This window comes from Meles meles, chromosome 21 (genome assembly GCF_922984935.1).
Source record: "Meles meles chromosome 21, mMelMel3.1 paternal haplotype, whole genome shotgun sequence".
NCBI classification, from domain to species: domain Eukaryota; kingdom Metazoa; phylum Chordata; class Mammalia; order Carnivora; family Mustelidae; genus Meles; species Meles meles.
This window is the reverse complement of record NC_060086.1, coordinates 26,847,631-26,859,541: the sequence shown is the minus strand read 5'-3', so window position 1 is coordinate 26,859,541 and position 11,911 is coordinate 26,847,631. Positions and strand designations below refer to the sequence as shown.

At 49.2% G+C, this 11,911-nt stretch overlaps 1 long non-coding RNA gene across 1 annotated transcript; it reads right to left on the bottom strand.

The window, feature by feature from the left end:
• Positions 1-6,312: 6,312 nt before the first annotated feature.
• On the bottom strand, positions 6,313-8,784 carry LOC123933821. The gene is made up of 3 exons (XR_006816685.1): positions 8,651-8,784; positions 6,985-7,458; positions 6,313-6,778 (listed from the first exon to the last, which is right to left on the bottom strand). It is a non-coding gene; the product is annotated as an uncharacterized LOC123933821 (long non-coding RNA).
• Positions 8,785-11,911: the final 3,127 nt, after the last annotated feature.

The following is an 11,911-nucleotide window of genomic DNA, read 5'->3' as shown; positions in this document are numbered from 1 at the left end:
TGCCTGGTTCCAAAGCCAATGCTACCTGATTTACCTTTAGGTGACCTCTGTGCCCTACGTTCAGGTACTGATTTCTCTTTCAGTTAGGTATTGATGCTCTAGACGTAGTGGCTTTAATCAAGAACCATTTCACTACCTCCCCTGATGCTGTGGATTAACTATGTTTGGACAATTATTCTGCTCTATACGGTGTCGGCTGGGGATGCAGATATCTGCATGGCACAACTCAGATGGACCACCTACGATGGTTTACTCACCTGGCCAGCAGCTGGGGTCAGGTGGATGCTCGGATGGGACTGTCCAGTGGAGTGCCTCATGTCTCAGCCCCGTGTCTTTTCAGTGCAGCCTGAGCTTCTCACAGCATGGCATCTGGAATCTGAGAGGTAAGAAGCAGAAACTGCTTAGAAATCCCGGGACATCTCTTTCGGTGCCTTCTGAGGGCTAAAGCCAGTCACGGTATAGTACAGATTCAAGGGACACAAGTTCCGTCCCTTGGTGTGAGGAGTGTCACATACACAGGGAGAGGGAAGGGACGGCTGGGGCCAGCGTGGGAGACGGGCTGTCACAGTGCCTCTGCCCGTAACAAGCGTCCTTCACAGCCGGGATAAACTATGCAGACCGCTGCTTCTCAAACATCAGAGTACCCGGAATCCCCTGGAGGTTGTGTGGCAATGCAGCTCCAACTCAGTGGATCTAAGTGGGTCCTAGGAAGCCACGTCTAACAATTTTCAGGTGATGGCAGATGCTGCAGGTTCACACTCGGAGTAACAAGGATGCTGTTTGTACTGGAGGTAGCCGAGGGTTAAAGACCACAGACCTGAGGTCAAAATCCATCGCTACCTCTTTTTCACTGAGGCTCCTTGAGTATCCTCGAGCCTGTTTCCCCACCTGTTTAAATGCAATCGTGAAACAACTGCAAGAACCAACAGGAAGAAGGACGATATGTACCACTGACTCTCTTAGTAGCTGGGTGTCAGGGGCACTTTACCTCTTCCCCTTTCTCCCCTGTACTTTCTTCACCTAAAATTACAGTGGGAATGGGAATGACAGTGCCTACCACATAGCGTGGTGAGGAATCTATGGGAAAACCTGGAATTCACATACGGTGAATATGTGAGAAGAGGAAAACCTGGAATTCACATACGGTGAATATGTGAGAAGATATGGGATATATCCTTGTTCCCCTTTTGCCTTTCCTCCCTCTCAACCCCATCATATATCCCAGCAGGTCAGCATTTGTTATGATTTGGGGGGCAGGCTGCAAGGAAGCAAGGGCTGAGTTTTAGAGGTAAAGGAAGTTGGAAGCTAATCCATGGTCTATATCTACCCATGACCCACTCCATGGAAAAGGGGGAGTTTGCTTTTCCTCCCCCTAGGGGATTGAAATGAAGAATCATAAGCAAGAATCGTAATTGTCCTGGAGGCCTGGCAAAGAGCTCAGCTCCATCCTTTGTGGGATCAGTGGCTGCTGTCATTAATGATCCCTGCTGGGAAATTCAGCTGTGCCATTATCACAGTGAGAAGGGTCACCAAGTCCCAGAAAGCTCCCCAGCAATTTCCACGTGGGCTATGCCCCAATGGGGAGCCTTGAACCATTTCTAGAAATCAGAGGCTCCAACCACTGAGGACAGTTCAAGTGCGTGTGGTCATGTATTCAGACTCTCTTGTAGTCACTGAAATCCATATAGAGAATGAAATGGCTCTCACGACTTGATGTCAGGATGGGAACCCAAACTATCCTACCTGGGAATAAGGCTGCAAATGACAAGGCAAGAAACAGTGCTTGATGTTCGTTTTGCACTTCACGCTATGTTCTGGGATAACGTATACCCATGCACTATCTCATCTTTACAACAACTCCAGGAAGAAGACAGCATAATACCCCCATTGTCTATATCAGGAAACCAAGGACACAGAAATGAGGTGAGCTTCACACGGTCCTACAGTGACGTGGCAGGGTGTGTACTTGAAGTCACATGTACGTGATGACAAAAAATGCTGCACTCTTTTCTGCAGGCTGGAGGCAGGTAGCAGCTCACAAATGAAAATAAGTTTTCTCTCCTGGATCATTGACTAAGATGTTGGTCCCAGCCATAGTAAAGCAGGACGTGAGGAAGCTAACTCCTGAGTTCTGTTGACCAAGACAGAACTGGGAGCATCTGTTGCTCCGATCCCATCTGATCTGAATACACTGCTCCGTGTGTATGGGGCCTGGTACTGTATACCTGGGTGACGGGCAGTTCCAGGCTAGAGGCTCTTGGCATCTGTGTTGGGCACTGTACTATGTCATTTTCCCTCCCGTGCAGGCCTCTTCTTCCCCAGTGGGCTGTGCCTTTCTTAAGGAAAGTGTCCTGCTTCAAACCCTCTGCACTGCTGCCCTGATCCACAAGAGAAGATCCTCTTCCTGAGTCACTCTGTCTCTCTGGCTCCTCCTCCAACCTCCCCTCTTCAATGCTCTGAAAATGCAAATTAAACGGGGTCACTCCAACTTAAATATCCCACAGAGATCCACTATCCTTCAGCACAGAGCATCCAAAGTCCTTCCTAAACTCATCCCGCGCCCTTCCCTCACCCACATCTGGCTCTCTAGCCATGCCGGGTTACCTGCAGCTTCACAGCGGGTTCTCACTTCCCTGCTTTTACTCATGCTCTTTCCTACACCTGCAAGGTCTTTTTCTCAACTTACTCGCCTAACAGTAAGCCCTGCAGCGAATCACCTCACCTCTCTGACACAGAAACGGGCAGAAATGGGTTGTTCTGGGAGCTAGTAAAAAAATAAGAAAATGCAATGAGGTAAAACATTTCGTGGCATGTGCCAGGCATTTTGTATGTGTCCTTCCATCTAATGGTCACCAACAACCCTATGGGATAGCCCAATTGCTTTCCTGTCACGGGGTGATTAGGTCCCGAGTGTCACACATGTAGAAGGTGGTAGAGTCCAGGTAGCCAGGACCCAAGCGCTCAAACACACAAACCCTCTCCACCAGACCAGGCCTCTGCAAGCTACCAAGGCTGCATAATTAATGTGCTGGCCCAGAAGGGGTCACCCAAGCATGAGATCACTGAGCTGATGGGTAAATGGCATCACGGCAACCGCAGGGCCTGGAAGGGGCCAAAAGGTTGACTATCCTCTACACGGAGCATCTCCTGCTTTGTGCTCTTTACACCAGAAGAACTTCCCTATGATAATATTAACCACAGTGTTGAGTAACAATAAAAATACCACTTCTCGAGTGTTCCCCATGAGCCATCTTCTCTGTGAAGTTATGTATGTAAACACATTTTTTACATTTAATCTGTAAAACAGTCCATTTTACAGATGAGGAAACCGAGGCATAGAGAGGTTAGGTAACAAGCCTAAGGAAGCACAGGAGCACGGGGCAGAGTTCAGGTGATAGTCTAAGGCTATTGGCCTCAAAGCCTGTTCTCAGAAAACCCAGGCTACCCTGCCTGTACACGCTCCCACCTTAGATGCCACCTTCCTCAATGAAGCTGGAATGGCCTGTGTCCATCGGTATAGGACCCACAAGGAGAGTCCAGCAGGCGTCTCTCAAGGGGCCCCGCTGGATTCATTCATTCCTCGTGCCTCACAAACCCAAGTACCGAGGACCCTACAGTCAGTGGTGTTCAGAGACTGAAGGTTGCTGGCAAAACTTATGAAAGACGGACACGTACGACAGAAAGAACTCTCAATAAGTATGTCCACTTACAATTATTATTTGAAAGACCAAGAAGACCAGAGTGCCTCTGCTGCCATGAACAGCACATTCGTTCCTTGTCTGGAGCCAAATGACAATCATGTGCCCATGAAACAGACGTTTGTGGAACCTCTGCACAGCAGTGAGCAAGAGCAGGTATAGCAAAAAGGTGGTTAGGTGAGCACAGCATCATCTAAACTATGCCGAGCTTCTCCGGGTTGTAGGGGACAGAAGTCCACTTGCATTTATTTAAGTAGGAAGGAGAATTTCTTATTTAAAGAAATGGGGGGGCGCCAGAGTGGCTCAGTGGGTTCAGCCTCTGCCTTTGGCTCAGTTCATGGTCTCAAAGTCCTGGGATCGAGCCCCATATCGGGCTCTCTGTTTGGCGGGACGCCTGTAGACCGAGCCCAGTAAGGACACCACTGCTGCTGCTCCTGCGAACCCACCGTCTCAGCTTGTCCACCCTCCCCACCTGCTGGCCCCAGGCCCCACGTGAGCAGTCTCTATGTCACCTGTAGCAAGCTTGTGAGCTTCTGTTATGGAAATTTACAATCGTATATAATACACATACATACTATATGCACACGTGCACACACACACGATATTAACATACAGACAGGGGTGCCTGGGTGGCTCAGTGGGTTAAAGCCTCTGCCTTCAGCTCAGATCGTGGTCCCAAGGTCCTGGGATGGAGCCCCGCATCAGGCTCTCTGCTCGGCAGGGAGCCTGCTTCCCCTCCTCTCTCTCTGCCTCTCTGCCTACTTGTGATCTCTGTCTGTCAGATAAATAAAATATTAAAAAAAAAAAAACCATATGGACAGATACACATACACACTCCCAAGTAGAGAAAATGGTATAAGGAACTCCCATCACTAACTTAAATAATTCTCAACACACGGCCCATCCCCACAGCCCCCATAACATTTTGAAACAAATATCTTTCTTTTTTTAAGATTTTATTTGTTTATTTGACAGAGAGAGATCACAAGTAGGCAAGGAGGCAGGCAGAGAGAGAGAGAGACAGGGAAGCAGGCTCCCTGCCGAGCAGAGAGCCCGACGAGGGACTCGACCCCAGGACCCCGAGATCATGACCCAAGCCAAAGGCAGCGGCTCAACCCACTGAACCACCCAGGCGCCCCTTGAAGCAAATATCTTCATCCTATCATTTGACCCATGGCTGCTTCAACATGTGTCTCCAGAACAGGGGTTCCCAACCTTGGCATTCCCCACATCTTGGGCCCCATCATTCTTTGCTGAGGGCCCTGTGCTGAGCTTACTATGATGCTTAGCAGCACCCCTGGTCTCCACACACCAGATGTGGAGAGTGTCTTCCTCACTCCTGTTTCTGACCACCGAATATGTCCTAGACGTTGCTGAACATCTCCCAGGGAACAAAACTGCCCTTGATGGACACACACATAGATATACCCACAAAATTATCATCACTCTTTAAACATTTCAAAATAATTTCTCAATATCATGACATGTCAAGTCACAGTTCAAATTGATCTGATTATCTCATAAATATTTTGACTCTCTGTATTTGTTAATACAGAGTGAGTGTAATACTCTCCTGAGTGAGAATAAGACCCATACCTTGCCATTGGTTAAGAGGTCTCACAAGCCTCTTTTAATTAAGTCCTCGCTTTCTCCCTTCTCTTTCTTTAGCCTTGCAACTTATTTTCCTAAGACATCAGGTCCTGTAAGGGTGCCTGGGTGGCTCAGTTTGGCTAAGCATCTAACTCTTGGTATCAGCTCGGGTCATGATCTCAGGGTCCTGGGATCCAGCCTCTTTTTGGGCTCCCTGCTCAGCGGGGAGCCTGCTTCTCCCTCTCTCTCTGCTGTTCCCCCTGCTTATACTCTTTGGCTCGTTCTCTGTTAAATGCATAAAATTTATAAACAAAACAAAACAAAAGAAAAAAAAAACAAAAGAAAAAACAGTCCATAACTTTTTTAAAAAATTTTAAATTTATTTTATTTTATTTTTTAAAAATTTATTTATTTGACAGAGAGAGATCACAAGTAGGCAGGGAGGCAGGCAGAGAGAGAGGAGGAAGCAGGCTTCCTGCTGAGCAGAGAGCCCGATGCGGGGCTCAATCCCAGAACCCTGGGATCATGACCTGAGCCGAAGGCAGAGGCTTTAACCCACTGAGACACCCAGGCACCCCAATCCATAACATTCTGACAAGAGCTAAGGGTGTAACACATTACACCAAACATGCAGATCACGATATCCCAGACCCTGAAGGGCAGAGCCCTGCTAAATGTCATCGAACGTCAGTTTATGGGTTCTCCCAATCTCGCTGAATGTTTTTTCAGATAATGGAAAGCCCAGTGCCAAAAGAGCTGTCATGAAACGCGTCTAGATGGTAAACATGCTTGGTCCTTGTACCCTGGGGCCTATCCCGGAGGGCTCTGACTCTGTGAGTCTAAAGTAGGACCTAAGCAAATATCTTTTCTTTAAAAAATCCCCACAAGGGGCGCTTGGGTGGCTCAGTGGGTTAAGGCCTCTGCTTTCCACTAGGGTCATGGTCTCAGGGTCCTCGGATCCAACACTGCATCCCGCTCTCTGCTCAGCAGGGAGCCTGCTTCCCCCTCTCTCTGCCTGCCTCTCTGCCTACTTGTGATCTCTCACTGTCAAATGAACAAACTCTTTAAAAAAAAAAAAAAAGAAAAAAAAAGTCCTTCATGCTTTTCTGGTTTGCACTGGGTTGGGTACAACTAATTAGTCTCTGCAATTCCAAACCCAAACTTCCCCTACAATGTTTAGGCTGCAGACACAGGAAGGCATTGGAAACTGAGACAGAGAAGAACAGAGAAATTATAAAAACTATCCCAGAGAAAACCGGCTGCAGCACGAGGCCAGATCCCAGAGTGGGCGGCTGTGGCGGTGGCTAGCGATCTGGGGCCCTGCCTGAGGGCTGCCCGCTTGCATGCCGTGCCCTTCACGGACCAGGTGCGCGTCTTCCAGGAGCAGGTGGACAAGCTGGGGCACCTGCAGGTCCACTTGGTTGCCTCAAAGCCATCCCGCTCTTCACGCCTGACCCCTGTGGCCTCTCCGACCAGCGCACGAGGAACACCTGCAGGAGAAGGCGCAGGTGGCCCTCACGGAGCATGTGCGGGCCCACTCCCCGTCCCAGCCCCAGCACCTCGGGCGTCCGCTGCTGCGGCTCCCGGCCCTGCGCGCCCTCCCAGCCTCCCTCAACTCCCAGCTGTTCTTCATGCGCCTGGTGGGCAAGACACCCACCGAGACGCTGATCCGAGACATGCTGCTGTCAGCAAGTACCTTCAATTGGCCCTACGGCTCTGGCCAGTGACTTCGCCAGGACGGCCACGCCACAGCTGGGTCAGCACACCTCAAGGGACACGGATGCTTCGGCCTCCCACGGGGCTCCCAAGCGGAGGACCTTGGCTTCTCTCCTCAGACTCCTATTTTTTTTAAAGACTGTGAAACATTTGTCTCCTCTGTTTTTTTGGGTTTTTTTTAAATGATCACAAAACCAAAGAGAGTGTCAGGCTCCAGCCTTGTTCTCCCCAGAACTCCTGGCCAGAATAGAGGCCAGGGACCGAGGGGCCCATTCCTGGGACAGTCTGGCAATCAGCACCCCAAGCATGAACTTTTGGGGCTGGTGGGGTTGGCCTGGTGTCTGAACTAGAGGGGACAGCATAGTAATGCACCAGGCAGATTATCTGGATACGGAATCCATGTTGGACACTATATGATGAATGAATCAAGGCCAATAATAACGATGTTTCCTACCTGAAACAAAAACAAAACAGAAAACACCTATCCCATAGAGAGTCAAGAAAAGCCAAGCTCTAGTTATACTACTTCTCTGACCTTATTCTGTGTCTCAGTTACTCTACAGCAATTTACTTTAAGCAAGTTTGCACAAATGGTTACCAACAAATACTAAATCAATTTATCAGGAAATTTTAAGGACACCTAATTGGGACATGGTTCTGAAAAGCATTTTATTTCCCTCTCGTCATTTCAATGGCACTGCAGATTCTCTGGGCAAATAACTGTCCATTTGAGAAAAATTACTTCTAGTTCAACAGTGTGACACACGTGGTCAGCAGCACCTGAAAGCTGTTCACAAATGTCACCGCGGACTGCCTCCGAGTCTTCAAAACTTATCCATGTGTTTATTTATTTCTGGAACCAACCACCACTGACCCCTACTACCTGTCAGACATGGCGCTAAGTGTTTTATTCATGTTAAATATCACTTCATCTTCACGATCATCTATGAAGTGGGATTATCATCATCCCCATTTCTCCCATCAGGAAACTGAGACGTACAGTGCTTTAGCAACACGGCTCATAAGAGGCAGAGCTAGGATCTGCTTGGGTCTGGACCCCATGTTTTCAGTCACTATGATTAGTTTCCAAGACCCTACAAAAAGTCCAAGTCTTCATCCCAAACCTTGATTTTCCCCGTCCTACAGTCCCCACATGCCCCGAGCTTCAAGGACGTTCTCTCAATTCCTTGAACAGTCCACATCCTTCTCGGCTCTAACTTAACACCTTCCCACATCTGCCTTCATTTCTTAGCCTCCTGGTCTCAGCTTAAAGATTACTCAGGAAATTACAAACTCTGATGCACCCTGTACTTCTCAGCACTCAATGCAAAACAGTAATGACGAATATCACAGGTCATTATTTCCTTCCTGTCTTTTCCAGCCAGGTGGTGAGTCCCTCACACATCCTGTCAGTCCTATTTATCATGTATTCCAATCACTGATACCCACAACCCACCCAAAAAGAAGGCCATTCCCCCTACACACACACACACACACACACACACACACACACACAGACACAGACACACACACACACCCTGACTGGCCTGATCTCGGTGCACGGTGGGGATCCTGACACCCCATAGTGGAATGTAACCTACTCAAGAAGGAGAACGGAACTTCTCCCCCATCAACACTACACTTACTGGCTTCAAGTCGGTCTTGTAGCAGGACTTGAGCCAAACAAGGTTGAAACCTCATCTGCCTGGTTCGGCCGCATTTCCACTCTCGCTGTCTCCAGGCCGGGCACATAATTAGCAGCTCCGTAAATGAGTCCCCGTTCTGGGCTCTTCACAGTTGTGAAATGAGGGGCGCACAAGCTGACAGCGACCTTTTGGCAAACCAGTGTATTCCTGAGACACAGGCCCGCCTCCCAGCGAGGCCCCAGCCCCCGGGGACACAGGCCCTGACACCAGGCCCTACAGGTACCTCCGTGCAGAGAAGCATCTTCCCAAGGGCCGCTCACTCCCTCCTCCTCTGTGTCGACCTTGAGGAGGAAGTACGGGAGGTGAAAGAGGGCGTCGTCATCCAGTGGCCATGGGTCTGGAGGTTCTGAGGTGCTGCGCCCACGGGGCCAAGAAGCAGGACCCAGAGGTGCCAGGCAAGGCTCACAGAAGGCTGCAAAATGGCAGTTGGTCTCAGTGACCCGCCCACGTCAGCTATCCTTCCCGCTCATTGGTGCTATGCCCACACGCTGGTTGGACAATTTCCCCGCTCCCTCGGCCTTCGGAAAGCATCATTGGACAGCTCTTTGGGCCCCGCCCACACAACCCTGGGCGCACACGCTCTCTCCTTTCCCATTCCCACCTGGTAGGCCCTCAGTCCCACCACCGTCCTCCTTCTCTGCTGCTGCTGTTTTCTGAGTTTGGCCTCTCTGAGTTCATCACAAGCTTTAGATGGTTGGAGTCAGTACAAAACCCAGCTTTCTCCCATGGAATTTCTTTAGCACCCTTTTCAAAAATCAGATGAGCATATTTGTGGGGACTATTTCTGGGTTCTTTGCTCTGTTCTGTTCTATGTGTCTGTCCTGCTGCAAATACCACACAGTCTTCCTGATTATAACTACTAATAAATTCTGAAACTCCGTAGACTGTGTTCCCACCTTAGTATTATTTTCAAAATTCTTTTTGAAACTACTCTAATTCCTTTGTCTTTCATTTTAGAATATTTTAGAATTTTTTTTCAATCTCTGCAAAAACGAATGAAGCTGACAGGATTTTGATAGGAATGGCATTAAATCTCTCCAGCAATCTGGAACAAATGACATCTTTACAACGCTTAGTCTTCCAAATTACGAACATGGTGTATCTCTCCATTTATTTATATCTTTCATTTGCTATATCAGTGCTAAATAGCTTTCAGCATGTGATGCCAGGACAGGTAGTGCTAGATTTATCCCGTAGTAATTTCTTTAAACGAGTAATTGTGAATGTGTGTTTGATTGTGGAGCCTACATATTCATCGCTAACATAGAGCAATACAATTTACCTTTACATGTTTATCCTGTATACTGTTTCACAGTGAAATTCCATTACTAGTTCTAAGAAGAACTGTCATACCCTCTTGTGGCATAAGGCCTGAAATTCAGATTCCGTATTAAGGGCTGTCCTGACACCTGCAAGATCAAGGAGAGACTCAAATGGCATCATGCATGCTCTCCTCTCCCTCTTCCCTCACAGGGGAGGTCTCTTAACCAAAAACTCTTCTCATCACAGGCACTAGACATCGTGCCTATTGGTTTTGGGGGAGCAGCGTTCAGTTCCCTAGAAACCCACTGAATTCCTCAAGCAAGGCACTCACACCCTCCCATGGCAACCAGGACTTGCCACACCCTCTTGTTTCAAGCAAGTCTTGCCTTCCAAGGCCTACTGGTTCTCTCAGTTCTCAAGTGTGATCTCTGTGCAGTCCTGCGTGGTGTGTGGTATCCTCCTGCCCTGAAGTGTGAGTATATGTGACTAGTAAACTGTTGTCAATCACATGTGTCAGGTGTCAGGGGATCCCCACAAATCTGGAGCAGGAATCTCTCTCTCTCCTCAGAAGGTGATTACAAGAAGTGGTATCAAAAACAAGATGTCCCTATGTTAAATGAGGACACGGAGGTCAGCTTGACCTGCTCCTTCGCTAACTAACTGCCTTCAGTGGTGAGAATTCACGATCTGGGAGGGAACAGGCCATCGCTGGCCAGCTTGTGTGTTGGCTCGTGTTCTGTTATCTCACATGGAAGTCGCCATCCACCTCCAAACTAATGTCCCATCCTTGCCAACAAGGTGAGAATGAATGAGAATTGACTGTATCTAGGAGGGAGGTGTCACCTATGTGACCTGCATGTGGCCTGTATTGGTCTCCAAGTCTCCCCCCTGAGGTTGGCAACCGCAGGACATGCTGCCTGGTGTGCTTGAGTTCCAGGGACTGGGTGTTGGGCCACTGCTTGACGCTGACGTCCAGATCCTATGGGGGAAAGCACACCCCAAGCACAGTCCTGGGGGTGACCCTCTGTGTTGTGGGTGGAAAGGAGGGAGGCCCCAACCCCAGGGAAAAGTAAAAATGGCTCCCTGGCTGCCTCCTGAGTCACTGTGGTTCTGGCGATGGGAGTGGCCTTGCCCGTCTCCTGAGCTGCCGCTCCTCTCCCGGTTACCATGTGTCTTCCTGAGCCCTCAGGGTTTTGAGGTGCACATCCATGGCAACCCAGGGACCACGAGCTAATGAAAAACAGAAGAGTGGAAGGGGGGCGTTTGGTGTTCCACTTCTCTCCCAGTGCCAAACCCCTCCCCAGCACACTTGCCTTTCTCGTAGTTTTGTTGCTCCCCAACTCGTTGATAGACTCCTCTGGTGATCCAGGGGCTTGAGGCTCTGACTCTGGCCATGGAGAGAATGATTTTGCTGGCTGTGGACTCCAACACTGGGGAGATGGACTGGCATTCCCACAGGAAGAGGACAGCCACCTGTGGGCTGACCCACCCAGTCCCCTTCCCCATAAACACCCAGAACGTGTTCACCCTGTGTGATTAGATGGGGACAGAAACAAAAACTCGTGACTTTATGTGGCTAGAAAGATAGATTCCTGAGGGAATCTGTAGAGGGGGAAAAGGCGGCAGGGAAAACAGTCCACACCGAGAGAAGGTAGGGCTGTAGCAGAAGATGGGTTTGCTTCATCAGCGAATAGGCTGTGGGTCCCGTGCACTTCCACTGACCACTCCATTGCCTGAACCTGTTTGGCACAAGATCCTGATCCTCCGGGTTGGGGGGGATATACGGGGGACCCCTGTGGCACAGTGAGGGGATCAATTCCCACCTTGACTTATGCCACTTGAAATCATACAGCCATCGCCACAACAGAAGCTCCAAGGTTGATGATGCTGATTTGAGACTCTCTGGAAGAAAAAAAACGAGAAAGAGGAGCAGGGCAA